This window comes from Paramormyrops kingsleyae, chromosome 4, assembly GCF_048594095.1.
Source record: "Paramormyrops kingsleyae isolate MSU_618 chromosome 4, PKINGS_0.4, whole genome shotgun sequence".
In the NCBI taxonomy this organism is placed as follows: domain Eukaryota; kingdom Metazoa; phylum Chordata; class Actinopteri; order Osteoglossiformes; family Mormyridae; genus Paramormyrops; species Paramormyrops kingsleyae.
In genome coordinates, this window is record NC_132800.1 from 46,262,252 (window position 1) to 46,283,257 (window position 21,006).

A 21,006-nucleotide genomic window follows, 5' to 3' on the forward strand; every position below is an offset into this window, starting at 1 on the left:
TGACATCTTTACATTCGTGGCAAGACGCAGGGCCCTCTGGATAAGGTGAAACTAAGAAAAAGCTTACGGCACTTGGTATTCCCAGGCAGTCTCCCAACCAAGTACTAACCAAGCCCGGCCCCGCTTAGCTTCCGAGATCAGACGAGATCGGGCGCAGTCGGAACGGTATGGCCGTAAGCGAGGGAAGCGGCCAGAATCAGCCCTTTTGTTTTCAGTTGAGGGTTTATTGAGAGTCGCACCGAGAGAAGAGCAGACGTCGATGCGGCATTGATGTCAAGATGTCTTTGAGAAAGTCGTTATTAAAATGAGGAAGAAATCGGTGAGTTGTATACGATTGCTACGAGTACTTTCTGCAAAAGTGGGCGGGGACTGCTGTCTTTGTACAAATAAAGGTAATTTGTGAAATGAAAGGGTAGTGACATCTTTACATTCGTGGCAAGACGCAGGGCCCTCTGGATAAGGTGAAACTAAGAAAAAGCTTACGGCACTTGGTATTCCCAGGCAGTCTCCCAACCAAGTACTAACCAAGCCCGGCCCCGCTTAGCTTCCGAAATCAGACGAGATCGGGCGCAGTCGGAACGGTATGGCCGTAAGCGAGGGAAGCGGCCAGAATCAGCACTTTTGTTTTCAGTTGAGGGTTTATTGAGAGTCGCACCGAGAGAAGAGCAGACGTCGATGCGGCATTGATGTCAAGATGTCTTTGAGAAAGTCGTTATTAAAATGAGGAAGAAATCGGTGAGTTGTATACGATTGCTACGAGTACTTTCTGCAAAAGTGGGCGGGGACTGCCGTCTTTGTACAAATAAAGGTAATTTGTGAAATGAAAGGGTAGTGACATCTTTACATTCGTGGCAAGACGCAGGGCCCTCTGGATAAGGAGAAACTAAGAAAAAGCTTACGGCACTTGGTATTCCCAGGCAGTCTCCCAACCAAGTACTAACCAAGCCCGGCCCCGCTTAGCTTCCGAGATCAGACGAGATCAGGCGCAGTCGGAACGGTATGGCCGTAAGCGAGGGAAGCGGCCAGAATCAGCACTTTTGTTTTCAGTTGAGGGTTTATTGAGAGTCGCACCGAGAGAAGAGCAGACGTCGATGCGGCATTGATGTCAAGATGTCTTTGAGAAAGTCGTTATTAAAATGAGGAAGAAAGCGGTGAGTTGTATACGATTGCTACGAGTACTTTCTGCAAAAGTGGGCGGGGACTGCTGTCGTTCTACAAATAAAGGTAATTTGTGAAATGAAAGGGTAGTGACATCTTTACATTCGTGGCAAGACGCAGGGCCCTCTGGATAAGGTGAAACTAAGAAAAAGCTTACGGCACTTGGTATTCCCAGGCAGTCTCCCAACCAAGTACTAACCAAGCCCGGCCCCGCTTAGCTTCCGAGATCAGACGAGATCGGGCGCAGTCGGAACGGTATGGCCGTAAGCGAGGGAAGCGGCCAGAATCAGCACTTTTGTTTTCAGTTGAGGGTTTATTGAGAGTCGCACCGAGAGAAGAGCAGACGTCGATGCGGCATTGATGTCAAGATGTCTTTGAGAAAGTCGTTATTAAAATGAGGAAGAAATCGGTGAGTTGTATACGATTGCTACGAGTACTTTCTGCAAAAGTGGGCGGGGACTGCCGTCTTTGTACAAATAAAGGTAATTTGTGAAATGAAAGGGTAGTGACATCTTTACATTCGTGGCAAGACGCAGGGCCCTCTGGATAAGGTGAAACTAAGAAAAAGCTTACGGCACTTGGTATTCCCAGGCAGTCTCCCAACCAAGTACTAACCAAGCCCGGCCCCGCTTAGCTTCCGAGATCAGACGAGATCGGGCGCAGTCGGAACGGTATGGCCGTAAGCGAGGGAAGCGGCCAGAATCAGCCCTTTTGTTTTCAGTTGAGGGTTTATTGAGAGTCGCACCGAGAGAAGAGCAGACGTCGATGTGGCATTGATGTCAAGATGTCTTTGAGAAAGTCGTTATTAAAATGAGGAAGAAATCGGTGAGTTGTATACGATTGCTACGAGTACTTTCTGCAAAAGTGGGCTGGGACTGCCGTCTTTGTACAAATAAAGGTAATTTGTGAAATGAAAGGGTAGTGACATCTTTCAATTCGTGGCAAGACGCAGGGCCCTCTGGATAAGGTGAAACTAAGAAAAAGCTTACGGCACTTGGTAATCCCAGGCAGTCTCCCAACCAAGTACTAACCAAGCCCGGCCCCGCTTAGCTTCCGAGATCAGACGAGATCGGGCGCAGTCGGAACGGTATGGCCGTAAGCGAGGGAAGCGGCCAGAATCAGCACTTTTGTTTTCAGTTGAGGGTTTATTGAGAGTCGCACCGAGAGAAGAGCAGACGTCGATGCGGCATTGATGTCAAGATGTCTTTGAGAAAGTCGTTATTAAAATGAGGAAGAAATCGGTGAGTTGTATACGATTGCTACGAGTACTTTCTGCAAAAGTGGGCGGGGACTGCCGTCTTTGTACAAATAAAGGTAATTTGTGAAATGAAAGGGTAGTGACATCTTTACATTCGTGGCAAGACGCAGGGCCCTCTGGATAAGGTGAAACTAAGAAAAAGCTTACGGCACTTGGTATTCCCAGGCAGTCTCCCAACCAAGTACTAACCAAGCCCGGCCCCGCTTAGCTTCCGAGATCAGACGAGATCGGGCGCAGTCGGAACGGTATGGCCGTAAGCGAGGGAAGCGGCCAGAATCAGCACTTTTGTTTTCAGTTGAGGGTTTATTGAGAGTCGCACCGAGAGAAGAGCAGACGTCGATGCGGCATTGATGTCAAGATGTCTTTGAGAAAGTCGTTATTAAAATGAGGAAGAAATCGGTGAGTTGTATACGATTGCTACGAGTACTTTCTGCAAAAGTGGGCGGGGACTGCCGTCTTTGTACAAATAAAGGTAATTTGTGAAATGAAAGGGTAGTGACATCTTTACATTCGTGGCAAGACGCAGGGCCCTCTGGATAAGGTGAAACTAAGAAAAAGCTTACGGCACTTGGTATTCCCAGGCAGTCTCCCAACCAAGTACTAACCAAGCCCGGCCCCGCTTAGCTTCCGAGATCAGACGAGATCGGGCGCAGTCGGAACGGTATGGCCGTAAGCGAGGGAAGCGGCCAGAATCAGCACTTTTGTTTTCAGTTGAGGGTTTATTGAGAGTCGCACCGAGAGAAGAGCAGACGTCGATGCGGCATTGATGTCAAGATGTCTTTGAGAAAGTCGTTATTAAAATGAGGAAGAAATCGGTGAGTTGTATACGATTGCTACGAGTACTTTCTGCAAAAGTGGGCGGGGACTGCCGTCTTTGTACAAATAAAGGTAATTTGTGAAATGAAAGGGTAGTGACATCTTTACATTCGTGGCAAGACGCAGGGCCCTCTGGATAAGGTGAAACTAAGAAAAAGCTTACGGCACTTGGTATTCCCAGGCAGTCTCCCAACCAAGTACTAACCAAGCCCGGCCCCGCTTAGCTTCCGAGATCAGACGAGATCGGGCGCAGTCGGAACGGTATGGCCGTAAGCGAGGGAAGCGGCCAGAATCAGCACTTTTGTTTTCAGTTGAGGGTTTATTGAGAGTCGCACCGAGAGAAGAGCAGACGTCGATGCGGCATTGATGTCAAGATGTCTTTGAGAAAGTCGTTATTAAAATGAGGAAGAAATCGGTGAGTTGTATACGATTGCTACGAGTACTTTCTGCAAAAGTGGGCGGGGACTGCCGTCTTTGTACAAATAAAGGTAATTTGTGAAATGAAAGGGTAGTGACATCTTTACATTCGTGGCAAGACGCAGGGCCCTCTGGATAAGGTGAAACTAAGAAAAAGCTTACGGCACTTGGTATTCCCAGGCAGTCTCCCAACCAAGTACTAACCAAGCCCGGCCCCGCTTAGCTTCCGAGATCAGACGAGATCGGGCGCAGTCGGAACGGTATGGCCGTAAGCGAGGGAAGCGGCCAGAATCAGCCCTTTTGTTTTCAGTTGAGGGTTTATTGAGAGTCGCACCGAGAGAAGAGCAGACGTCGATGCGGCATTGATGTCAAGATGTCTTTGAGAAAGTCGTTATTAAAATGAGGAAGAAATCGGTGAGTTGTATACGATTGCTACGAGTACTTTCTGCAAAAGTGGGCTGGGACTGCCGTCTTTGTACAAATAAAGGTAATTTGTGAAATGAAAGGGTAGTGACATCTTTCAATTCGTGGCAAGACGCAGGGCCCTCTGGATAAGGTGAAACTAAGAAAAAGCTTACGGCACTTGGTAATCCCAGGCAGTCTCCCAACCAAGTACTAACCAAGCCCGGCCCCGCTTAGCTTCCGAGATCAGATGAGATCGGGCGCAGTCGGAACGGTATGGCCGTAAGCGAGGGAAGCGGCCAGAATCAGCACTTTTGTTTTCAGTTGAGGGTTTATTGAGAGTCGCACCGAGAGAAGAGCAGACGTCGATGCGGCATTGATGTCAAGATGTCTTTGAGAAAGTCGTTATTAAAATGAGGAAGAAATCGGTGAGTTGTATACGATTGCTACGAGTACTTTCTGCAAAAGTGGGCGGGGACTGCCGTCTTTGTACAAATAAAGGTAATTTGTGAAATGAAAGGGTAGTGACATCTTTACATTCGTGGCAAGACGCAGGGCCCTCTGGATAAGGTGAAACTAAGAAAAAGCTTACGGCACTTGGTATTCCCAGGCAGTCTCCCAACCAAGTACTAACCAAGCCCGGCCCCGCTTAGCTTCCGAGATCAGACGAGATCGGGCGCAGTCGGAACGGTATGGCCGTAAGCGAGGGAAGCGGCCAGAATCAGCCCTTTTGTTTTCAGTTGAGGGTTTATTGAGAGTCGCACCGAGAGAAGAGCAGACGTCGATGCGGCATTGATGTCAAGATGTCTTTGAGAAAGTCGTTATTAAAATGAGGAAGAAATCGGTGAGTTGTATACGATTGCTACGAGTACTTTCTGCAAAAGTGGGCTGGGACTGCCGTCTTTGTACAAATAAAGGTAATTTGTGAAATGAAAGGGTAGTGACATCTTTCAATTCGTGGCAAGACGCAGGGCCCTCTGGATAAGGTGAAACTAAGAAAAAGCTTACGGCACTTGGTAATCCCAGGCAGTCTCCCAACCAAGTACTAACCAAGCCCGGCCCCGCTTAGCTTCCGAGATCAGATGAGATCGGGCGCAGTCGGAACGGTATGGCCGTAAGCGAGGGAAGCGGCCAGAATCAGCACTTTTGTTTTCAGTTGAGGGTTTATTGAGAGTCGCACCGAGAGAAGAGCAGACGTCGATGCGGCATTGATGTCAAGATGTCTTTGAGAAAGTCGTTATTAAAATGAGGAAGAAATCGGTGAGTTGTATACGATTGCTACGAGTACTTTCTGCAAAAGTGGGCGGGGACTGCCGTCTTTGTACAAATAAAGGTAATTTGTGAAATGAAAGGGTAGTGACATCTTTACATTCGTGGCAAGACGCAGGGCCCTCTGGATAAGGTGAAACTAAGAAAAAGCTTACGGCACTTGGTATTCCCAGGCAGTCTCCCAACCAAGTACTAACCAAGCCCGGCCCCGCTTAGCTTCCGAGATCAGACGAGATCGGGCGCAGTCGGAACGGTATGGCCGTAAGCGAGGGAAGCGGCCAGAATCAGCACTTTTGTTTTCAGTTGAGGGTTTATTGAGAGTCGCACCGAGAGAAGAGCAGACGTCGATGCGGCATTGATGTCAAGATGTCTTTGAGAAAGTCGTTATTAAAATGAGGAAGAAATCGGTGAGTTGTATACGATTGCTACGAGTACTTTCTGCAAAAGTGGGCGGGGACTGCCGTCTTTGTACAAATAAAGGTAATTTGTGAAATGAAAGGGTAGTGACATCTTTACATTCGTGGCAAGACGCAGGGCCCTCTGGATAAGGTGAAACTAAGAAAAAGCTTACGGCACTTGGTATTCCCAGGCAGTCTCCCAACCAAGTACTAACCAAGCCCGGCCCCGCTTAGCTTCCGAGATCAGACGAGATCGGGCGCAGTCGGAACGGTATGGCCGTAAGCGAGGGAAGCGGCCAGAATCAGCACTTTTGTTTTCAGTTGAGGGTTTATTGAGAGTCGCACCGAGAGAAGAGCAGACGTCGATGCGGCATTGATGTCAAGATGTCTTTGAGAAAGTCGTTATTAAAATGAGGAAGAAATCGGTGAGTTGTATACGATTGCTACGAGTACTTTCTGCAAAAGTGGGCGGGGACTGCCGTCTTTGTACAAATAAAGGTAATTTGTGAAATGAAAGGGTAGTGACATCTTTACATTCGTGGCAAGACGCAGGGCCCTCTGGATAAGGTGAAACTAAGAAAAAGCTTACGGCACTTGGTATTCCCAGGCAGTCTCCCAACCAAGTACTAACCAAGCCCGGCCCCGCTTAGCTTCCGAGATCAGACGAGATCGGGCGCAGTCGGAACGGTATGGCCGTAAGCGAGGGAAGCGGCCAGAATCAGCACTTTTGTTTTCAGTTGAGGGTTTATTGAGAGTCGCACCGAGAGAAGAGCAGACGTCGATGCGGCATTGATGTCAAGATGTCTTTGAGAAAGTCGTTATTAAAATGAGGAAGAAATCGGTGAGTTGTATACGATTGCTACGAGTACTTTCTGCAAAAGTGGGCGGGGACTGCCGTCTTTGTACAAATAAAGGTAATTTGTGAAATGAAAGGGTAGTGACATCTTTACATTCGTGGCAAGACGCAGGGCCCTCTGGATAAGGTGAAACTAAGAAAAAGCTTACGGCACTTGGTATTCCCAGGCAGTCTCCCAACCAAGTACTAACCAAGCCCGGCCCCGCTTAGCTTCCGAGATCAGACGAGATCGGGCGCAGTCGGAACGGTATGGCCGTAAGCGAGGGAAGCGGCCAGAATCAGCACTTTTGTTTTCAGTTGAGGGTTTATTGAGAGTCGCACCGAGAGAAGAGCAGACGTCGATGCGGCATTGATGTCAAGATGTCTTTGAGAAAGTCGTTATTAAAATGAGGAAGAAATCGGTGAGTTGTATACGATTGCTACGAGTACTTTCTGCAAAAGTGGGCGGGGACTGCCGTCTTTGTACAAATAAAGGTAATTTGTGAAATGAAAGGGTAGTGACATCTTTACATTCGTGGCAAGACGCAGGGCCCTCTGGATAAGGTGAAACTAAGAAAAAGCTTACGGCACTTGGTATTCCCAGGCAGTCTCCCAACCAAGTACTAACCAAGCCCGGCCCCGCTTAGCTTCCGAGATCAGACGAGATCGGGCGCAGTCGGAACGGTATGGCCGTAAGCGAGGGAAGCGGCTAGAATCAGCACTTTTGTTTTCAGTTGAGGGTTTATTGAGAGTCGCACCGAGAGAAGAGCAGACGTCGATGCGGCATTGATGTCAAGATGTCTTTGAGAAAGTCGTTATTAAAATGAGGAAGAAATCGGTGAGTTGTATACGATTGCTACGAGTACTTTCTGCAAAAGTGGGCGGGGACTGCCGTCTTTGTACAAATAAAGGTAATTTGTGAAATGAAAGGGTAGTGACATCTTTACATTCGTGGTAAGACGCAGGGCCCTCTGGATAAGGTGAAACTAAGAAAAAGCTTACGGCACTTGGTATTCCCAGGCAGTCTCCCAACCAAGTACTAACCAAGCCCGGCCCCGCTTAGCTTCCGAGATCGGGCGCAGTCGGAACGGTATGGCCGTAAGCAAGGGAAGCGGCCAGAATCAGCACTTTTGTTTTCAGTTGAGGGTTTATTGAGAGTCGCACCGAGAGAAGAGCAGACGTCGATGCGGCATTGATGTCAAGATGTCTTTGAGAAAGTCGTTATTAAAATGAGGAAGAAATCGGTGAGTTGTATACGATTGCTACGAGTACTTTCTGCAAAAGTGGGCGGGGACTGCCGTCTTTGTACAAATAAAGGTAATTTGTGAAATGAAAGGGTAGTGACATCTTTACATTCGTGGCAAGACGCAGGGCCCTCTGGATAAGGTGAAACTAAGAAAAAGCTTACGGCACTTGGTATTCCCAGGCAGTCTCCCAACCAAGTACTAACCAAGCCCGGCCCCGCTTAGCTTCCGAGAACAGACGAGATCGGGCGCAGTCGGAACGGTATGGCCGTAAGCAAGGGAAGCGGCCAGAATCAGCACTTTTGTTTTCAGTTGAGGGTTTATTGAGAGTCGCACCGAGAGAAGAGCAGACGTCGATGCGGCATTGATGTCAAGATGTCTTTGAGAAAGTCGTTATTAAAATGAGGAAGAAATCGGTGAGTTGTATACGATTGCTACGAGTACTTTCTGCAAAAGTGGGCGGGGACTGCCGTCTTTGTACAAATAAAGGTAATTTGTGAAATGAAAGGGTAGTGACATCTTTACATTCGTGGCAAGACGCAGGGCCCTCTGGATAAGGTGAAACTAAGAAAAAGCTTACGGCACTTGGTATTCCCAGGCAGTCTCCCAACCAAGTACTAACCAAGCCCGGCCCCGCTTAGCTTCCGAGATCAGACGAGATCGGGCGCAGTCGGAACGGTATGGCCGTAAGCAAGGGAAGCGGCCAGAATCAGCACTTTTGTTTTCAGTTGAGGGTTTATTGAGAGTCGCACCGAGAGAAGAGCAGACGTCGATGCGGCATTGATGTCAAGATGTCTTTGAGAAAGTCGTTATTAAAATGAGGAAGAAATCGGTGAGTTGTATACGATTGCTACGAGTACTTTCTGCAAAAGTGGGCGGGGACTGCCGTCTTTGTACAAATAAAGGTAATTTGTGAAATGAAAGGGTAGTGACATCTTTACATTCGTGGCAAGACGCAGGGCCCTCTGGATAAGGTGAAACTAAGAAAAAGCTTACGGCACTTGGTATTCCCAGGCAGTCTCCCAACCAAGTACTAACCAAGCCCGGCCCGGCTTAGCTTCCGAGATCAGACGAGATCGGGCGCAGTCGGAACGGTATGGCCGTAAGCAAGGGAAGCGGCCAGAATCAGCACTTTTGTTTTCAGTTGAGGGTTTATTGAGAGTCGCACCGAGAGAAGAGCAGACGTCGATGCGGCATTGATGTCAAGATGTCTTTGAGAAAGTCGTTATTAAAATGAGGAAGAAATCGGTGAGTTGTATACGATTGCTACGAGTACTTTCTGCAAAAGTGGGCGGGGACTGCCGTCTTTGTACAAATAAAGGTAATTTGTGAAATGAAAGGGTAGTGACATCTTTACATTCGTGGCAAGACGCAGGGCCCTCTGGATAAGGTGAAACTAAGAAAAAGCTTACGGCACTTGGTATTCCCAGGCAGTCTCCCAACCAAGTACTAACCAAGCCCGGCCCCGCTTAGCTTCCGAGATCGGGCGCAGTCGGAACGGTATGGCCGTAAGCAAGGGAAGCGGCCAGAATCAGCACTTTTGTTTTCAGTTGAGGGTTTATTGAGAGTCGCACCGAGAGAAGAGCAGACGTCGATGCGGCATTGATGTCAAGATGTCTTTGAGAAAGTCGTTATTAAAATGAGGAAGAAATCGGTGAGTTGTATACGATTGCTACGAGTACTTTCTGCAAAAGTGGGCGGGGACTGCCGTCTTTGTACAAATAAAGGTAATTTGTGAAATGAAAGGGTAGTGACATCTTTACATTCGTGGCAAGACGCAGGGCCCTCTGGATAAGGTGAAACTAAGAAAAAGCTTACGGCACTTGGTATTCCCAGGCAGTCTCCCAACCAAGTACTAACCAAGCCCGGCCCCGCTTAGCTTCCGAGATCAGACGAGATCGGGCGCAGTCGGAACGGTATGGCCGTAAGCAAGGGAAGCGGCCAGAATCAGCACTTTTGTTTTCAGTTGAGGGTTTATTGAGAGTCGCACCGAGAGAAGAGCAGACGTCGATGCGGCATTGATGTCAAGATGTCTTTGAGAAAGTCGTTATTAAAATGAGGAAGAAATCGGTGAGTTGTATACGATTGCTACGAGTACTTTCTGCAAAAGTGGGCGGGGACTGCCGTCTTTGTACAAATAAAGGTAATTTGTGAAATGAAAGGGTAGTGACATCTTTACATTCGTGGCAAGACGCAGGGCCCTCTGGATAAGGTGAAACTAAGAAAAAGCTTACGGCACTTGGTATTCCCAGGCAGTCTCCCAACCAAGTACTAACCAAGCCCGGCCCCGCTTAGCTTCCGAGATCAGACGAGATCGGGCGCAGTCGGAACGGTATGGCCGTAAGCAAGGGAAGCGGCCAGAATCAGCACTTTTGTTTTCAGTTGAGGGTTTATTGAGAGTCGCACCGAGAGAAGAGCAGACGTCGATGCGGCATTGATGTCAAGATGTCTTTGAGAAAGTCGTTATTAAAATGAGGAAGAAATCGGTGAGTTGTATACGATTGCTACGAGTACTTTCTGCAAAAGTGGGCGGGGACTGCCGTCTTTGTACAAATAAAGGTAATTTGTGAAATGAAAGGGTAGTGACATCTTTACATTCGTGGCAAGACGCAGGGCCCTCTGGATAAGGTGAAACTAAGAAAAAGCTTACGGCACTTGGTATTCCCAGGCAGTCTCCCAACCAAGTACTAACCAAGCCCGGCCCCGCTTAACTTCCGAGATCAGACGAGATCGGGCGCAGTCGGAACGGTATGGCCGTAAGCAAGGGAAGCGGCCAGAATCAGCACTTTTGTTTTCAGTTGAGGGTTTATTGAGAGTCGCACCGAGAGAAGAGCAGACGTCGATGCGGCATTGATGTCAAGATGTCTTTGAGAAAGTCGTTATTAAAATGAGGAAGAAATCGGTGAGTTGTATACGATTGCTACGAGTACTTTCTGCAAAAGTGGGCGGGGACTGCCGTCTTTGTACAAATAAAGGTAATTTGTGAAATGAAAGGGTAGTGACATCTTTACATTCGTGGCAAGACGCAGGGCCCTCTGGATAAGGTGAAACTAAGAAAAAGCTTACGGCACTTGGTATTCCCAGGCAGTCTCCCAACCAAGTACTAACCAAGCCCGGCCCCGCTTAGCTTCCGAGATCAGACGAGATCGGGCGCAGTCGGAACGGTATGGCCGTAAGCAAGGGAAGCGGCCAGAATCAGCACTTTTGTTTTCAGTTGAGGGTTTATTGAGAGTCGCACCGAGAGAAGAGCAGACGTCGATGCGCCATTGATGTCAAGATGTCTTTGAGAAAGTCGTTATTAAAATGAGGAAGAAATCGGTGAGTTGTATACGATTGCTACGAGTACTTTCTGCAAAAGTGGGCGGGGACTGCCGTCTTTGTACAAATAAAGGTAATTTGTGAAATGAAAGGGTAGTGACATCTTTACATTCGTGGCAAGACGCAGGGCCCTCTGGATAAGGTGAAACTAAGAAAAAGCTTACGGCACTTGGTATTCCCAGGCAGTCTCCCAACCAAGTACTAACCAAGCCCGGCCCCGCTTAGCTTCCGAGATCAGACGAGATCGGGCGCAGTCGGAACGGTATGGCCGTAAGCAAGGGAAGCGGCCAGAATCAGCACTTTTGTTTTCAGTTGAGGGTTTATTGAGAGTCGCACCGAGAGAAGAGCAGACGTCGATGCGGCATTGATGTCAAGATGTCTTTGAGAAAGTCGTTATTAAAATGAGGAAGAAATCGGTGAGTTGTATACGATTGCTACGAGTACTTTCTGCAAAAGTGGGCGGGGACTGCCGTCTTTGTACAAATAAAGGTAATTTGTGAAATGAAAGGGTAGTGACATCTTTACATTCGTGGCAAGACGCAGGGCCCTCTGGATAAGGTGAAACTAAGAAAAAGCTTACGGCACTTGGTATTCCCAGGCAGTCTCCCAACCAAGTACTAACCAAGCCCGGCCCCGCTTAGCTTCCGAGATCAGACGAGATCGGGCGCAGTCGGAACGGTATGGCCGTAAGCGAGGGAAGCGGCCAGAATCAGCACTTTTGTTTTCAGTTGAGGGTTTATTGAGAGTCGCACCGAGAGAAGAGCAGACGTCGATGCGGCATTGATGTCAAGATGTCTTTGAGAAAGTCGTTATTAAAATGAGGAAGAAATCGGTGAGTTGTATACGATTGCTACGAGTACTTTCTGCAAAAGTGGGCGGGGACTGCCGTCTTTGTACAAATAAAGGTAATTTGTGAAATGAAAGGGTAGTGACATCTTTACCTTCGTGGCAAGACGCAGGGCCCTCTGGATAAGGTGAAACTAAGAAAAAGCTTACGGCACTTGGTATTCCCAGGCAGTCTCCCAACCAAGTACTAACCAAGCCCGGCCCCGCTTAGCTTCCGAGATCAGACGAGATCGGGCGCAGTCGGAACGGTATGGCCGTAAGCGAGGGAAGCGGCCAGAATCAGCACTTTTGTTTTCAGTTGAGGGTTTATTGAGAGTCGCACCGAGAGAAGAGCAGACGTCGATGCGGCATTGATGTCAAGATGTCTTTGAGAAAGTCGTTATTAAAATGAGGAAGAAATCGGTGAGTTGTATACGATTGCTACGAGTACTTTCTGCAAAAGTGGGCGGGGACTGCCGTCTTTGTACAAATAAAGGTAATTTGTGAAATGAAAGGGTAGTGACATCTTTACATTCGTGGCAAGACGCAGGGCCCTCTGGATAAGGTGAAACTAAGAAAAAGCTTACGGCACTTGGTATTCCCAGGCAGTCTCCCAACCAAGTACTAACCAAGCCCGGCCCCGCTTAGCTTCCGAGATCAGACGAGATCGGGCGCAGTCGGAACGGTATGGCCGTAAGCGAGGGAAGCGGCCAGAATCAGCACTTTTGTTTTCAGTTGAGGGTTTATTGAGAGTCGCACCGAGAGAAGAGCAGACGTCGATGCGGCATTGATGTCAAGATGTCTTTGAGAAAGTCGTTATTAAAATGAGGAAGAAATCGGTGAGTTGTATACGATTGCTACGAGTACTTTCTGCAAAAGTGGGCGGGGACTGCCGTCTTTGTACAAATAAAGGTAATTTGTGAAATGAAAGGGTAGTGACATCTTTACATTCGTGGCAAGACGCAGGGCCCTCTGGATAAGGTGAAACTAAGAAAAAGCTTACGGCACTTGGTATTCCCAGGCAGTCTCCCAACCAAGTACTAACCAAGCCCGGCCCCGCTTAGCTTCCGAGATCAGACGAGATCGGGCGCAGTCGGAACGGTATGGCCGTAAGCGAGGGAAGCGGCCAGAATCAGCCCTTTTGTTTTCAGTTGAGGGTTTATTGAGAGTCGCACCGAGAGAAGAGCAGACGTCGATGCGGCATTGATGTCAAGATGTCTTTGAGAAAGTTGTTATTAAAATGAGGAAGAAATCGGTGAGTTGTATACGATTGCTACGAGTACTTTCTGCAAAAGTGGGCTGGGACTGCCGTCTTTGTACAAATAAAGGTAATTTGTGAAATGAAAGGGTAGTGACATCTTTCAATTCGTGGCAAGACGCAGGGCCCTCTGGATAAGGTGAAACTAAGAAAAAGCTTACGGCACTTGGTATTCCCAGGCAGTCTCCCAACCAAGTACTAACCAAGCCCGGCCCCGCTTAGCTTCCGAGATCAGACGAGATCGGGCGCAGTCGGAACGGTATGGCCGTAAGCGAGGGAAGCGGCCAGAATCAGCACTTTTGTTTTCAGTTGAGGGTTTATTGAGAGTCGCACCGAGAGAAGAGCAGACGTCGATGCGGCATTGATGTCAAGATGTCTTTGAGAAAGTCGTTATTAAAATGAGGAAGAAATCGGTGAGTTGTATACGATTGCTACGAGTACTTTCTGCAAAAGTGGGCGGGGACTGCCGTCTTTGTACAAATAAAGGTAATTTGTGAAATGAAAGGGTAGTGACATCTTTACATTCGTGGCAAGACGCAGGGCCCTCTGGATAAGGTGAAACTAAGAAAAAGCTTACGGCACTTGGTATTCCCAGGCAGTCTCCCAACCAAGTACTAACCAAGCCCGGCCCCGCTTAGCTTCCGAGATCAGACGAGATCGGGCGCAGTCGGAACGGTATGGCCGTAAGCGAGGGAAGCGGCCAGAATCAGCACTTTTGTTTTCAGTTGAGGGTTTATTGAGAGTCGCACCGAGAGAAGAGCAGACGTCGATGCGGCATTGATGTCAAGATGTCTTTGAGAAAGTCGTTATTAAAATGAGGAAGAAATCGGTGAGTTGTATACGATTGCTACGAGTACTTTCTGCAAAAGTGGGCGGGGACTGCCGTCTTTGTACAAATAAAGGTAATTTGTGAAATGAAAGGGTAGTGACATCTTTACATTCGTGGCAAGACGCAGGGCCCTCTGGATAAGGTGAAACTAAGAAAAAGCTTACGGCACTTGGTATTCCCAGGCAGTCTCCCAACCAAGTACTAACCAAGCCCGGCCCCGCTTAGCTTCCGAGATCAGACGAGATCGGGCGCAGTCGGAACGGTATGGCCGTAAGCGAGGGAAGCGGCCAGAATCAGCACTTTTGTTTTCAGTTGAGGGTTTATTGAGAGTCGCACCGAGAGAAGAGCAGACGTCGATGCGGCATTGATGTCAAGATGTCTTTGAGAAAGTCGTTATTAAAATGAGGAAGAAATCGGTGAGTTGTATACGATTGCTACGAGTACTTTCTGCAAAAGTGGGCGGGGACTGCCGTCTTTGTACAAATAAAGGTAATTTGTGAAATGAAAGGGTAGTGACATCTTTACATTCGTGGCAAGACGCAGGGCCCTCTGGATAAGGTGAAACTAAGAAAAAGCTTACGGCACTTGGTATTCCCAGGCAGTCTCCCAACCAAGTACTAACCAAGCCCGGCCCCGCTTAGCTTCCGAGATCAGACGAGATCGGGCGCAGTCGGAACGGTATGGCCGTAAGCGAGGGAAGCGGCCAGAATCAGCACTTTTGTTTTCAGTTGAGGGTTTATTGAGAGTCGCACCGAGAGAAGAGCAGACGTCGATGCGGCATTGATGTCAAGATGTCTTTGAGAAAGTCGTTATTAAAATGAGGAAGAAATCGGTGAGTTGTATACGATTGCTACGAGTACTTTCTGCAAAAGTGGGCGGGGACTGCCGTCTTTGTACAAATAAAGGTAATTTGTGAAATGAAAGGGTAGTGACATCTTTACATTCGTGGCAAGACGCAGGGCCCTCTGGATAAGGTGAAACTAAGAAAAAGCTTACGGCACTTGGTATTCCCAGGCAGTCTCCCAACCAAGTACTAACCAAGCCCGGCCCCGCTTAGCTTCCGAGATCAGACGAGATCGGGCGCAGTCGGAACGGTATGGCCGTAAGCGAGGGAAGCGGCCAGAATCAGCCCTTTTGTTTTCAGTTGAGGGTTTATTGAGAGTCGCACCGAGAGAAGAGCAGACGTCGATGCGGCATTGATGTCAAGATGTCTTTGAGAAAGTCGTTATTAAAATGAGGAAGAAATCGGTGAGTTGTATACGATTGCTACGAGTACTTTCTGCAAAAGTGGGCTGGGACTGCCGTCTTTGTACAAATAAAGGTAATTTGTGAAATGAAAGGGTAGTGACATCTTTCAATTCGTGGCAAGACGCAGGGCCCTCTGGATAAGGTGAAACTAAGAAAAAGCTTACGGCACTTGGTAATCCCAGGCAGTCTCCCAACCAAGTACTAACCAAGCCCGGCCCCGCTTAGCTTCCGAGATCAGACGAGATCGGGCGCAGTCGGAACGGTATGGCCGTAAGCGAGGGAAGCGGCCAGAATCAGCACTTTTGTTTTCAGTTGAGGGTTTATTGAGAGTCGCACCGAGAGAAGAGCAGACGTCGATGCGGCATTGATGTCAAGATGTCTTTGAGAAAGTCGTTATTAAAATGAGGAAGAAATCGGTGAGTTGTATACGATTGCTACGAGTACTTTCTGCAAAAGTGGGCGGGGACTGCCGTCTTTGTACAAATAAAGGTAATTTGTGAAATGAAAGGGTAGTGACATCTTTACATTCGTGGCAAGACGCAGGGCCCTCTGGATAAGGTGAAACTAAGAAAAAGCTTACGGCACTTGGTATTCCCAGGCAGTCTCCCAACCAAGTACTAACCAAGCCCGGCCCCGCTTAGCTTCCGAGATCAGACGAGATCGGGCGCAGTCGGAACGGTATGGCCGTAAGCGAGGGAAGCGGCCAGAATCAGCACTTTTGTTTTCAGTTGAGGGTTTATTGAGAGTCGCACCGAGAGAAGAGCAGACGTCGATGCGGCATTGATGTCAAGATGTCTTTGAGAAAGTCGTTATTAAAATGAGGAAGAAATCGGTGAGTTGTATACGATTGCTACGAGTACTTTCTGCAAAAGTGGGCGGGGACTGCCGTCTTTGTACAAATAAAGGTAATTTGTGAAATGAAAGGGTAGTGACATCTTTACATTCGTGGCAAGACGCAGGGCCCTCTGGATAAGGTGAAACTAAGAAAAAGCTTACGGCACTTGGTATTCCCAGGCAGTCTCCCAACCAAGTACTAACCAAGCCCGGCCCAGCTTAGCTTCCGAGATCAGACGAGATCGGGCGCAGTCGGAACGGTATGGCCGTAAGCGAGGGAAGCGGCCAGAATCAGCACTTTTGTTTTCAGTTGAGGGTTTATTGAGAGTCGCACCGAGAGAAGAGCAGACGTCGATGCGGCATTGATGTCAAGATGTCTTTGAGAAAGTCGTTATTAAAATGAGGAAGAAATCGGTGAGTTGTATACGATTGCTACGAGTACTTTCTGCAAAAGTGGGCGGGGACTGCCGTCTTTGTACAAATAAAGGTAATTTGTGAAATGAAAGGGTAGTGACATCTTTACATTCGTGGCAAGACGCAGGGCCCTCTGGATAAGGTGAAACTAAGAAAAAGCTTACGGCACTTGGTATTCCCAGGCAGTCTCCCAACCAAGTACTAACCAAGCCCGGCCCCGCTTAGCTTCCGAGATCAGACGAGATCGGGCGCAGTCGGAACGGTATGGCCGTAAGCGAGGGAAGCGGCCAGAATCAGCACTTTTGTTTTCAGTTGAGGGTTTATTGAGAGTCGCACCGAGAGAAGAGCAGACGTCGATGCGGCATTGATGTCAAGATGTCTTTGAGAAAGTCGTTATTAAAATGAGGAAGAAATCGGTGAGTTGTATACGATTGCTACGAGTACTTTCTGCAAAAGTGGGCGGGGACTGCCGTCTTTGTACAAATAAAGGTAATTTGTGAAATGAAAGGGTAGTGACATCTTTACATTCGTGGCAAGACGCAGGGCCCTCTGGATAAGGTGAAACTAAGAAAAAGCTTACGGCACTTGGTATTCCCAGGCAGTCTCCCAACCAAGTACTAACCAAGCCCGGCCCCGCTTAGCTTCCGAGATCAGACGAGATCGGGCGCAGTCGGAACGGTATGGCCGTAAGCGAGGGAAGCGGCCAGAATCAGCACTTTTGTTTTCAGTTGAGGGTTTATTGAGAGTCGCACCGAGAGAAGAGCAGACGTCGATGCGGCATTGATGTCAAGATGTCTTTGAGAAAGTCGTTATTAAAATGAGGAAGAAATCGGTGAGTTGTATACGATTGCTACGAGTACTTTCTGCAAAAGTGGGCGGGGACTGCCGTCTTTGTACAAATAAAGGTAATTTGTGAAATGAAAGGGTAGTGACATCTTTACATTCGTGGCAAGACGCAGGGCCCTCTGGATAAGGTGAAACTAAGAAAAAGCTTACGGCACTTGGTATTCCCAGGCAGTCTCCCAACCAAGTACTAACCAAGCCCGGCCCCGCTTAGCTTCCGAGATCAGACGAGATCGGGCGCAGTCGGAACGGTATGGCCGTAAGCGAGGGAAGCGGCCAGAATCAGCACTTTTGTTTTCAGTTGAGGGTTTATTGAGAGTCGCACCGAGAGAAGAGCAGACGTCGATGTGGCATTGATGTCAAGATGTCTTTGAGAAAGTCGTTATTAAAATGAGGAAGAAATCGGTGAGTTGTATACGATTGCTACGAGTACTTTCTGCAAAAGTGGGCTGGGACTGCCGTCTTTGTACAAATAAAGGTAATTTGTGAAATGAAAGGGTAGTGACATCTTTCAATTCGTGGCAAGACGCAGGGCCCTCTGGATAAGGTGAAACTAAGAAAAAGCTTACGGCACTTGGTAATCCCAGGCAGTCTCCCAACCAAGTACTAACCAAGCCCGGCCCCGCTTAGCTTCCGAGATCAGACGAGATCGGGCGCAGTCGGAACGGTATGGCCGTAAGCGAGGGAAGCGGCCAGAATCAGCACTTTTGTTTTCAGTTGAGGGTTTATTGAGAGTCGCACCGAGAGAAGAGCAGACGTCGATGCGGCATTGATGTCAAGATGTCTTTGAGAAAGTCGTTATTAAAATGAGGAAGAAATCGGTGAGTTGTATACGATTGCTACGAGTACTTTCTGCAAAAGTGGGCGGGGACTGCCGTCTTTGTACAAATAAAGGTAATTTGTGAAATGAAAGGGTAGTGACATCTTTACATTCGTGGCAAGACGCAGGGCCCTCTGGATAAGGTGAAACTAAGAAAAAGCTTACGGCACTTGGTATTCCCAGGCAGTCTCCCAACCAAGTACTAACCAAGCCCGGCCCCGCTTAGCTTCCGAGATCAGACGAGATCGGGCGCAGTCGGAACGGTATGGCCGTAAGCGAGGGAAGCGGCCAGAATCAGCACTTTTGTTTTCAGTTGAGGGTTTATTGAGAGTCGCACCGAGAGAAGAGCAGACGTCGATGCGGCATTGATGTCAAGATGTCTTTGAGAAAGTCGTTATTAAAATGAGGAAGAAATCGGTGAGTTGTATACGATTGCTACGAGTACTTTCTGCAAAAGTGGGCGGGGACTGCCGTCTTTGTACAAATAAAGGTAATTTGTGAAATGAAAGGGTAGTGACATCTTTACATTCGTGGCAAGACGCAGGGCCCTCTGGATAAGGTGAAACTAAGAAAAAGCTTACGGCACTTGGTATTCCCAGGCAGTCTCCCAACCAAGTACTAACCAAGCCCGGCCCCGCTTAGCTTCCGAGATCAGACGAGATCGGGCGCAGTCGGAACGGTATGGCCGTAAGCGAGGGAAGCGGCCAGAATCAGCACTTTTGTTTTCAGTTGAGGGTTTATTGAGAGTCGCACCGAGAGAAGAGCAGACGTCGATGCGGCATTGATGTCAAGATGTCTTTGAGAAAGTCGTTATTAAAATGAGGAAGAAATCGGTGAGTTGTATACGATTGCTACGAGTACTTTCTGCAAAAGTGGGCGGGGACTGCCGTCTTTGTACAAATAAAGGTAATTTGTGAAATGAAAGGGTAGTGACATCTTTACATTCGTGGCAAGACGCAGGGCCCTCTGGATAAGGTGAAACTAAGAAAAAGCTTACGGCACTTGGTATTCCCAGGCAGTCTCCCAACCAAGTACTAACCAAGCCCGGCCCCGCTTAGCTTCCGAGATCAGACGAGATCGGGCGCAGTCGGAACGGTATGGCCGTAAGCGAGGGAAGCGGCCAGAATCAGCACTTTTGTTTTCAGTTGAGGGTTTATTGAGAGTCGCACCGAGAGAAGAGCAGACGTCGATGCGGCATTGATGTCAAGATGTCTTTGAGAAAGTCGTTATTAAAATGAGGAAGAAATCGGTGAGTTGTATACGATTGCTACGAGTACTTTCTGCAAAAGTGGGCGGGGACTGCCGTCTTTGTACAAATAAAGGTAATTTGTGAAATGAAAGGGTAGTGACATCTTTACATTCGTGGCAAGACGCAGGGCCCTCTGGATAAGGTGAAACTAAGAAAAAGCTTACGGCACTTGGTATTCCCAGGCAGTCTCCCAACCAAGTACTAACCAAGCCCGGCCCCGCTTAGCTTCCGAGATCAGACGAGATCGGGCGCAGTCGGAACGGTATGGCCGTAAGCGAGGGAAGCGGCCAGAATCAGCCCTTTTGTTTTCAGTTGAGGGTTTATTGAGAGTCGCACCGAGAGAAGAGCAGACGTCGATGCGGCATTGATGTCAAGATGTCTTTGAGAAAGTCGTTATTAAAATGAGGAAGAAATCGGTGAGTTGTATACGATTGCTACGAGTACTTTCTGCAAAAGTGGGCTGGGACTGCCGTCTTTGTACAAATAAAGGTAATTTGTGAAATGAAAGGGTAGTGACATCTTTCAATTCGTGGCAAGACGCAGGGCCCTCTGGATAAGGTGAAACTAAGAAAAAGCTTACGGCACTTGGTAATCCCAGGCAGTCTCCCAACCAAGTACTAACCAAGCCCGGCCCCGCTTAGCTTCCGAGATCAGACGAGATCGGGCGCAGTCGGAACGGTATGGCCGTAAGCGAGGGAAGCGGCCAGAATCAGCACTTTTGTTTTCAGTTGAGGGTTTATTGAGAGTCGCACCGAGAGAAGAGCAGACGTCGATGCGGCATTGATGTCAAGATGTCTTTGAGAAAGTCGTTATTAAAATGAGGAAGAAATCGGTGAGTTGTATACGATTGCTACGAGTACTTTCTGCAAAAGTGGGCGGGGACTGCCGTCTTTGTACAAATAAAGGTAATTTGTGAAATGAAAGGGGTAGTGACATCTTTACATTCGTGGCAAGACGCAGGGCCCTCTGGATAAGGTGAAACTAAGAAAAAGCTTACGGCACTTGGTATTCCCAGGCAGTCTCCCAACCAAGTACTAACCAAGCCCGGCCCCGCTTAGCTTCCGAGATCAGACGAGATCGGGCGCAGTCGGAACGGTATGGCCGTAAGCGAGGGAAGCGGCCAGAATCAGCACTTTTGTTTTCAGTTGAGGGTTTATTGAGAGTCGCACCGAGAGAAGAGCAGACGTCGATGCGGCATTGATGTCAAGATGTCTTTGAGAAAGTCGTTATTAAAATGAGGAAGAAATCGGTGAGTTGTATACGATTGCTACGAGTACTTTCTGCAAAAGTGGGCGGGGACTGCCGTCTTTGTACAAATAAAGGTAATTTGTGAAATGAAAGGGTAGTGACATCTTTACATTCGTGGCAAGACGCAGGGCCCTCTGGATAAGGTGAAACTAAGAAAAAGCTTACGGCACTTGGTATTCCCAGGCAGTCTCCCAACCAAGTACTAACCAAGCCCGGCCCCGCTTAGCTTCCGAGATCAGACGAGATCGGGCGCAGTCGGAACGGTATGGCCGTAAGCGAGGGAAGCGGCCAGAATCAGCACTTTTGTTTTCAGTTGAGGGTTT

The 21,006-nt window shown here is 48.3% G+C and overlaps 49 non-coding genes and 2 pseudogenes across 49 annotated transcripts; all 51 read right to left on the reverse strand.

Annotated features, from left to right (window-relative positions):
* Nucleotides 1-60: 60 nt before the first annotated feature.
* LOC140590580 (5S ribosomal RNA) lies at nt 61-179 on the reverse strand. Its single transcript, XR_011991411.1, has one exon. It is a non-coding gene; the product is annotated as a 5S ribosomal RNA (ribosomal RNA).
* Nucleotides 180-476: 297 nt separating this feature from the next.
* LOC140589568 (5S ribosomal RNA) lies at nt 477-595 on the reverse strand. Its single transcript, XR_011990747.1, has one exon. It is a non-coding gene; the product is annotated as a 5S ribosomal RNA (ribosomal RNA).
* Nucleotides 596-892: 297 nt separating this feature from the next.
* On the reverse strand, nt 893-1,011 carry LOC140589472 (5S ribosomal RNA). Its single transcript, XR_011990651.1, has one exon. It is a non-coding gene; the product is annotated as a 5S ribosomal RNA (ribosomal RNA).
* Nucleotides 1,012-1,308: 297 nt separating this feature from the next.
* LOC140590581 (5S ribosomal RNA) lies at nt 1,309-1,427 on the reverse strand. Its single transcript, XR_011991412.1, has one exon. It is a non-coding gene; the product is annotated as a 5S ribosomal RNA (ribosomal RNA).
* Nucleotides 1,428-1,724: 297 nt separating this feature from the next.
* LOC140590582 (5S ribosomal RNA) lies at nt 1,725-1,843 on the reverse strand. The gene has a single exon (XR_011991413.1). It is a non-coding gene; the product is annotated as a 5S ribosomal RNA (ribosomal RNA).
* Nucleotides 1,844-2,140: 297 nt separating this feature from the next.
* Nucleotides 2,141-2,259, reverse strand: LOC140589820 (5S ribosomal RNA). Its single transcript, XR_011990999.1, has one exon. It is a non-coding gene; the product is annotated as a 5S ribosomal RNA (ribosomal RNA).
* A 297-nt stretch (nt 2,260-2,556) lies between these two features.
* Nucleotides 2,557-2,675, reverse strand: LOC140590583 (5S ribosomal RNA). The gene has a single exon (XR_011991414.1). It is a non-coding gene; the product is annotated as a 5S ribosomal RNA (ribosomal RNA).
* Nucleotides 2,676-2,972: 297 nt separating this feature from the next.
* Nucleotides 2,973-3,091, reverse strand: LOC140590584 (5S ribosomal RNA). Its single transcript, XR_011991415.1, has one exon. It is a non-coding gene; the product is annotated as a 5S ribosomal RNA (ribosomal RNA).
* Nucleotides 3,092-3,388: 297 nt separating this feature from the next.
* Nucleotides 3,389-3,507, reverse strand: LOC140590585 (5S ribosomal RNA). Its single transcript, XR_011991416.1, has one exon. It is a non-coding gene; the product is annotated as a 5S ribosomal RNA (ribosomal RNA).
* A 297-nt stretch (nt 3,508-3,804) lies between these two features.
* LOC140590586 (5S ribosomal RNA) lies at nt 3,805-3,923 on the reverse strand. The gene has a single exon (XR_011991417.1). It is a non-coding gene; the product is annotated as a 5S ribosomal RNA (ribosomal RNA).
* Nucleotides 3,924-4,220: 297 nt separating this feature from the next.
* LOC140589649 (5S ribosomal RNA) lies at nt 4,221-4,339 on the reverse strand. Its single transcript, XR_011990828.1, has one exon. It is a non-coding gene; the product is annotated as a 5S ribosomal RNA (ribosomal RNA).
* A 297-nt stretch (nt 4,340-4,636) lies between these two features.
* On the reverse strand, nt 4,637-4,755 carry LOC140590587 (5S ribosomal RNA). The gene has a single exon (XR_011991418.1). It is a non-coding gene; the product is annotated as a 5S ribosomal RNA (ribosomal RNA).
* Nucleotides 4,756-5,052: 297 nt separating this feature from the next.
* On the reverse strand, nt 5,053-5,171 carry LOC140589650 (5S ribosomal RNA). Its single transcript, XR_011990829.1, has one exon. It is a non-coding gene; the product is annotated as a 5S ribosomal RNA (ribosomal RNA).
* A 297-nt stretch (nt 5,172-5,468) lies between these two features.
* Nucleotides 5,469-5,587, reverse strand: LOC140590589 (5S ribosomal RNA). The gene has a single exon (XR_011991420.1). It is a non-coding gene; the product is annotated as a 5S ribosomal RNA (ribosomal RNA).
* A 297-nt stretch (nt 5,588-5,884) lies between these two features.
* LOC140590590 (5S ribosomal RNA) lies at nt 5,885-6,003 on the reverse strand. The gene has a single exon (XR_011991421.1). It is a non-coding gene; the product is annotated as a 5S ribosomal RNA (ribosomal RNA).
* A 297-nt stretch (nt 6,004-6,300) lies between these two features.
* Nucleotides 6,301-6,419, reverse strand: LOC140590591 (5S ribosomal RNA). Its single transcript, XR_011991422.1, has one exon. It is a non-coding gene; the product is annotated as a 5S ribosomal RNA (ribosomal RNA).
* A 297-nt stretch (nt 6,420-6,716) lies between these two features.
* On the reverse strand, nt 6,717-6,835 carry LOC140590592 (5S ribosomal RNA). The gene has a single exon (XR_011991423.1). It is a non-coding gene; the product is annotated as a 5S ribosomal RNA (ribosomal RNA).
* A 297-nt stretch (nt 6,836-7,132) lies between these two features.
* LOC140590593 (5S ribosomal RNA) lies at nt 7,133-7,251 on the reverse strand. Its single transcript, XR_011991424.1, has one exon. It is a non-coding gene; the product is annotated as a 5S ribosomal RNA (ribosomal RNA).
* Nucleotides 7,252-7,548: 297 nt separating this feature from the next.
* On the reverse strand, nt 7,549-7,657 carry LOC140590263 (5S ribosomal RNA; annotated as a pseudogene).
* A 297-nt stretch (nt 7,658-7,954) lies between these two features.
* On the reverse strand, nt 7,955-8,073 carry LOC140589585 (5S ribosomal RNA). The gene has a single exon (XR_011990764.1). It is a non-coding gene; the product is annotated as a 5S ribosomal RNA (ribosomal RNA).
* Nucleotides 8,074-8,370: 297 nt separating this feature from the next.
* Nucleotides 8,371-8,489, reverse strand: LOC140590594 (5S ribosomal RNA). The gene has a single exon (XR_011991425.1). It is a non-coding gene; the product is annotated as a 5S ribosomal RNA (ribosomal RNA).
* Nucleotides 8,490-8,786: 297 nt separating this feature from the next.
* Nucleotides 8,787-8,905, reverse strand: LOC140589731 (5S ribosomal RNA). The gene has a single exon (XR_011990910.1). It is a non-coding gene; the product is annotated as a 5S ribosomal RNA (ribosomal RNA).
* Nucleotides 8,906-9,202: 297 nt separating this feature from the next.
* On the reverse strand, nt 9,203-9,311 carry LOC140590264 (5S ribosomal RNA; annotated as a pseudogene).
* Nucleotides 9,312-9,608: 297 nt separating this feature from the next.
* On the reverse strand, nt 9,609-9,727 carry LOC140590595 (5S ribosomal RNA). The gene has a single exon (XR_011991426.1). It is a non-coding gene; the product is annotated as a 5S ribosomal RNA (ribosomal RNA).
* A 297-nt stretch (nt 9,728-10,024) lies between these two features.
* LOC140590596 (5S ribosomal RNA) lies at nt 10,025-10,143 on the reverse strand. Its single transcript, XR_011991427.1, has one exon. It is a non-coding gene; the product is annotated as a 5S ribosomal RNA (ribosomal RNA).
* Nucleotides 10,144-10,440: 297 nt separating this feature from the next.
* On the reverse strand, nt 10,441-10,559 carry LOC140589939 (5S ribosomal RNA). The gene has a single exon (XR_011991118.1). It is a non-coding gene; the product is annotated as a 5S ribosomal RNA (ribosomal RNA).
* A 297-nt stretch (nt 10,560-10,856) lies between these two features.
* LOC140590597 (5S ribosomal RNA) lies at nt 10,857-10,975 on the reverse strand. The gene has a single exon (XR_011991428.1). It is a non-coding gene; the product is annotated as a 5S ribosomal RNA (ribosomal RNA).
* A 297-nt stretch (nt 10,976-11,272) lies between these two features.
* Nucleotides 11,273-11,391, reverse strand: LOC140590598 (5S ribosomal RNA). The gene has a single exon (XR_011991429.1). It is a non-coding gene; the product is annotated as a 5S ribosomal RNA (ribosomal RNA).
* Nucleotides 11,392-11,688: 297 nt separating this feature from the next.
* On the reverse strand, nt 11,689-11,807 carry LOC140590600 (5S ribosomal RNA). The gene has a single exon (XR_011991431.1). It is a non-coding gene; the product is annotated as a 5S ribosomal RNA (ribosomal RNA).
* Nucleotides 11,808-12,104: 297 nt separating this feature from the next.
* Nucleotides 12,105-12,223, reverse strand: LOC140590601 (5S ribosomal RNA). Its single transcript, XR_011991432.1, has one exon. It is a non-coding gene; the product is annotated as a 5S ribosomal RNA (ribosomal RNA).
* A 297-nt stretch (nt 12,224-12,520) lies between these two features.
* On the reverse strand, nt 12,521-12,639 carry LOC140590602 (5S ribosomal RNA). Its single transcript, XR_011991433.1, has one exon. It is a non-coding gene; the product is annotated as a 5S ribosomal RNA (ribosomal RNA).
* A 297-nt stretch (nt 12,640-12,936) lies between these two features.
* On the reverse strand, nt 12,937-13,055 carry LOC140590603 (5S ribosomal RNA). The gene has a single exon (XR_011991434.1). It is a non-coding gene; the product is annotated as a 5S ribosomal RNA (ribosomal RNA).
* Nucleotides 13,056-13,352: 297 nt separating this feature from the next.
* Nucleotides 13,353-13,471, reverse strand: LOC140590604 (5S ribosomal RNA). Its single transcript, XR_011991435.1, has one exon. It is a non-coding gene; the product is annotated as a 5S ribosomal RNA (ribosomal RNA).
* A 297-nt stretch (nt 13,472-13,768) lies between these two features.
* On the reverse strand, nt 13,769-13,887 carry LOC140590605 (5S ribosomal RNA). Its single transcript, XR_011991436.1, has one exon. It is a non-coding gene; the product is annotated as a 5S ribosomal RNA (ribosomal RNA).
* Nucleotides 13,888-14,184: 297 nt separating this feature from the next.
* Nucleotides 14,185-14,303, reverse strand: LOC140590606 (5S ribosomal RNA). The gene has a single exon (XR_011991437.1). It is a non-coding gene; the product is annotated as a 5S ribosomal RNA (ribosomal RNA).
* A 297-nt stretch (nt 14,304-14,600) lies between these two features.
* Nucleotides 14,601-14,719, reverse strand: LOC140590607 (5S ribosomal RNA). Its single transcript, XR_011991438.1, has one exon. It is a non-coding gene; the product is annotated as a 5S ribosomal RNA (ribosomal RNA).
* A 297-nt stretch (nt 14,720-15,016) lies between these two features.
* On the reverse strand, nt 15,017-15,135 carry LOC140590608 (5S ribosomal RNA). Its single transcript, XR_011991439.1, has one exon. It is a non-coding gene; the product is annotated as a 5S ribosomal RNA (ribosomal RNA).
* A 297-nt stretch (nt 15,136-15,432) lies between these two features.
* LOC140589821 (5S ribosomal RNA) lies at nt 15,433-15,551 on the reverse strand. The gene has a single exon (XR_011991000.1). It is a non-coding gene; the product is annotated as a 5S ribosomal RNA (ribosomal RNA).
* A 297-nt stretch (nt 15,552-15,848) lies between these two features.
* LOC140590609 (5S ribosomal RNA) lies at nt 15,849-15,967 on the reverse strand. Its single transcript, XR_011991440.1, has one exon. It is a non-coding gene; the product is annotated as a 5S ribosomal RNA (ribosomal RNA).
* Nucleotides 15,968-16,264: 297 nt separating this feature from the next.
* LOC140589698 (5S ribosomal RNA) lies at nt 16,265-16,383 on the reverse strand. Its single transcript, XR_011990877.1, has one exon. It is a non-coding gene; the product is annotated as a 5S ribosomal RNA (ribosomal RNA).
* A 297-nt stretch (nt 16,384-16,680) lies between these two features.
* LOC140590611 (5S ribosomal RNA) lies at nt 16,681-16,799 on the reverse strand. Its single transcript, XR_011991442.1, has one exon. It is a non-coding gene; the product is annotated as a 5S ribosomal RNA (ribosomal RNA).
* A 297-nt stretch (nt 16,800-17,096) lies between these two features.
* On the reverse strand, nt 17,097-17,215 carry LOC140590612 (5S ribosomal RNA). Its single transcript, XR_011991443.1, has one exon. It is a non-coding gene; the product is annotated as a 5S ribosomal RNA (ribosomal RNA).
* A 297-nt stretch (nt 17,216-17,512) lies between these two features.
* On the reverse strand, nt 17,513-17,631 carry LOC140590613 (5S ribosomal RNA). Its single transcript, XR_011991444.1, has one exon. It is a non-coding gene; the product is annotated as a 5S ribosomal RNA (ribosomal RNA).
* A 297-nt stretch (nt 17,632-17,928) lies between these two features.
* On the reverse strand, nt 17,929-18,047 carry LOC140589823 (5S ribosomal RNA). Its single transcript, XR_011991002.1, has one exon. It is a non-coding gene; the product is annotated as a 5S ribosomal RNA (ribosomal RNA).
* A 297-nt stretch (nt 18,048-18,344) lies between these two features.
* Nucleotides 18,345-18,463, reverse strand: LOC140590614 (5S ribosomal RNA). The gene has a single exon (XR_011991445.1). It is a non-coding gene; the product is annotated as a 5S ribosomal RNA (ribosomal RNA).
* A 297-nt stretch (nt 18,464-18,760) lies between these two features.
* Nucleotides 18,761-18,879, reverse strand: LOC140590615 (5S ribosomal RNA). The gene has a single exon (XR_011991446.1). It is a non-coding gene; the product is annotated as a 5S ribosomal RNA (ribosomal RNA).
* A 297-nt stretch (nt 18,880-19,176) lies between these two features.
* LOC140590616 (5S ribosomal RNA) lies at nt 19,177-19,295 on the reverse strand. Its single transcript, XR_011991447.1, has one exon. It is a non-coding gene; the product is annotated as a 5S ribosomal RNA (ribosomal RNA).
* Nucleotides 19,296-19,592: 297 nt separating this feature from the next.
* Nucleotides 19,593-19,711, reverse strand: LOC140590617 (5S ribosomal RNA). The gene has a single exon (XR_011991448.1). It is a non-coding gene; the product is annotated as a 5S ribosomal RNA (ribosomal RNA).
* A 297-nt stretch (nt 19,712-20,008) lies between these two features.
* LOC140589824 (5S ribosomal RNA) lies at nt 20,009-20,127 on the reverse strand. The gene has a single exon (XR_011991003.1). It is a non-coding gene; the product is annotated as a 5S ribosomal RNA (ribosomal RNA).
* A 298-nt stretch (nt 20,128-20,425) lies between these two features.
* LOC140590618 (5S ribosomal RNA) lies at nt 20,426-20,544 on the reverse strand. The gene has a single exon (XR_011991449.1). It is a non-coding gene; the product is annotated as a 5S ribosomal RNA (ribosomal RNA).
* Nucleotides 20,545-20,841: 297 nt separating this feature from the next.
* Nucleotides 20,842-20,960, reverse strand: LOC140590619 (5S ribosomal RNA). The gene has a single exon (XR_011991450.1). It is a non-coding gene; the product is annotated as a 5S ribosomal RNA (ribosomal RNA).
* Between the last annotated feature and the right edge of the window lie 46 nt (nt 20,961-21,006).